The sequence below is a fragment of the Malus domestica genome, chromosome 08 (assembly GCF_042453785.1).
Source record: "Malus domestica chromosome 08, GDT2T_hap1".
Lineage (NCBI taxonomy): Eukaryota > Viridiplantae > Streptophyta > Magnoliopsida > Rosales > Rosaceae > Malus > Malus domestica.
In genome coordinates, this window is record NC_091668.1 from 29,391,367 (window position 1) to 29,393,820 (window position 2,454).

At 40.3% G+C, this 2,454-nt stretch overlaps 1 long non-coding RNA gene across 1 annotated transcript; it reads left to right on the plus strand.

Annotated features, from left to right (window-relative positions):
* Positions 1–1,537: 1,537 nt before the first annotated feature.
* On the plus strand, positions 1,538–2,002 carry LOC139198436 (uncharacterized). The gene is made up of 2 exons (XR_011583964.1): positions 1,538–1,822; positions 1,912–2,002. It is a non-coding gene; the product is annotated as an uncharacterized lncRNA (long non-coding RNA).
* The last annotated feature ends 452 nt before the right edge of the window (positions 2,003–2,454 follow it).

Sequence of the window (2,454 nt, forward strand, 5' to 3'; positions counted from 1 at the left end):
ACTAGGGACTTTGATCAAAATCTAAAAACTAATAAGGTCTTAGTTAATAAACATTAGAAACTAGGGACCATATACTAATTTTTTTCCTTATTTTATTTATGTTCATTTCTTCTTTATAACTTGCATGCATGTTAAACATAGCTTCGTCATCCTCGGGTGCCGGCCAGCACGTGCCTATCCAAGTATTTGGGGATATCGAGATCAGGGCGTGTCGCCATATGAGAGGGTTTCAACAGAATTGTGGTTCATGGAGCCTTGTGATTTCACTACTAGAATTATGGCTATAGGATACCGATGTTTACACACCATTTGCAATTGGTGTCCATAGACATAAAGCAAGCACTCTTAGTTTTTTTTTGGTGTCTTTATAGTTGGATGCCACTGATATCGGTGACCTTCAAAATTTAGACACCAACCATTGGTGTCTGTTAAATAACTTTTATTCTTAAAAATACTTTTTTTGTGCATTTGTGATTAACTGGGCACCAATACAATTTATTGAACACCAATACAACAAATAAAAATTGAGAGCTATTCTCTCCCCTGTGAGAGTCTTTCTCACTGTTGTGTGAGTGGTCTTTTGCTCTCTTTGATTTGCGTCGGCGCTGGCCCTAGCTTTGGTTAGGGTCGGTGCCAGTCCTTTGTTTTTCATGTGTGCTTTGTTTCTGTGGTTTGTTGGGTTTTAGCTTTTTTTGTTGCCTGTATGTTTTCCTCATTCTCTGCCACTTTCACGATATGCTTCTATCCTTTCTCCTTTTACTTTTGATCTCACCTTTTTGAGACCAAACCTCCAATCCCCCGTTTCCTACATCCTCTTTGACCATTTCCCCCTCTTTGACCCACCCCCTCCATCTACTGCATCATCTTGGCCTACCATCTATCCCCCATCTTTCACCCTTACCTCTATCCTCAATTCCGGTTGGTTATCGTCTCAGTTTACCGCGATCTATCGCGAATCTTTGGGAGGGTGTGTAGAGCTTTAGATCGGGTGTTCGCAGCACTACCACCCTTGTTGATTGTTGTTGGTCTTTCCCGTAGTTCACCCTTGCCGACGTTATTGCTCGTGGGTTCTCCCTGCGTGCTTCCTTGTTCTCCTGAGGGCGGTTCTTGTTGGTACTTTGAGAAAGTTGTGGCTTTTGTCTTCATCATTTCTAGGGTTTTTGGTGGTATGATCTTAAGTGATCGTGATTGGAGGCTAATCATGACGTTTGTTGGGTGGCTCTCCGATGTCGGTTTCGGCGTCTCCAGCTTTTAGAAGACTAGTTTTTTAGGTTTTTTCTATGTTGTTTGTTTGTGTGTGTTGTACTCCAAGGTTGGGCTTGGGGCTTTGCCTTTTGTTTGTGTGTGGCCCCTTTTTGTTTGTGTATAACTTGTTTTGGGCCTTTGTTGTACTTGTGTTTGTTGATAATAAATTTTACCCTTTGTCCAAAAAATAAAAAAAAACATATAAAACAAATAAAAAAACCATTAAACCTCTTTCCCCTTCACAAAAGTCCAACTCCTCCCCTTCATTCCCTTCGCTTGCTTCCCCATTCATTCTAAGCTCCTCCCTCCCGTATCCTCTCTCTCCCTCTTCTCTTTCATGCAGCAGCGGCTCCGTCCTCCGGTCACCAACCAGCGTCAAACTATACCTCCAGAATTCTCTTCCCTTCCTCTTTCCAACCCTCAAGTTAGTTTCTCCAAATTTGTAGCTGAATTTTCTCAATTTCAGATCTAAGAAACGGTGACCGTGGGTATTCCGGCCAATTTCCGGCGAAGTCTGCCTGAATTTGACCTCAACCAAGAGGTAAAAATGATCATCTCCTCATGGCTGTTCCCTAGTGTAAGTGATTTCTCAAAATAAAAACTTTCAATTTTTGGATCGATTCTAGATTTCAAATTTTAATTCCATTTTCTATATGCATGTCGAAGATTGGGGACGAGGAAGGTGAATCAAGGTTGTTTCCAACCTGGGCCGAGAAGAATGGAAGCCTTGGAAGGTTGTGGGCGAAACTAAGGTGAAGAGGGTTCTTCTAAAAAAATTAAGGTGAACAAGGTGATTTTCTCCTTAACCACAACTATTACATTTTATCTCTTGCTTGGAATTTTTTTAAAAATTCCCAGGATCTGCTTTTGCAATACTTTTGATGGTAAAAAAGAAGCAGCTGCTTTTATAAAGCTTTTGTAGTCTCAAGCACGGTAAATATAATAGCACTAGAAAGTGAGGAAATCCACTTTCTTTGGTCAGGTTGGATTCTCTACTATGACTACCATTTTTATCTCTAAACAAATTTTTAATGGTATGTATGATATAAAAAGGTAAATTTAACTATTTTGGTTTCTTTGTTCTCACGCTTTGGTGCCTCGAGTTTTAATTTTTCATAGTTGTGTCTGAGTTTTTTTCCAGTTACAATTCGGGAGCCATTGGCAACTTCTAGGGGACCAAAATTGTTTTCAGGTCAAAATACAGGAACC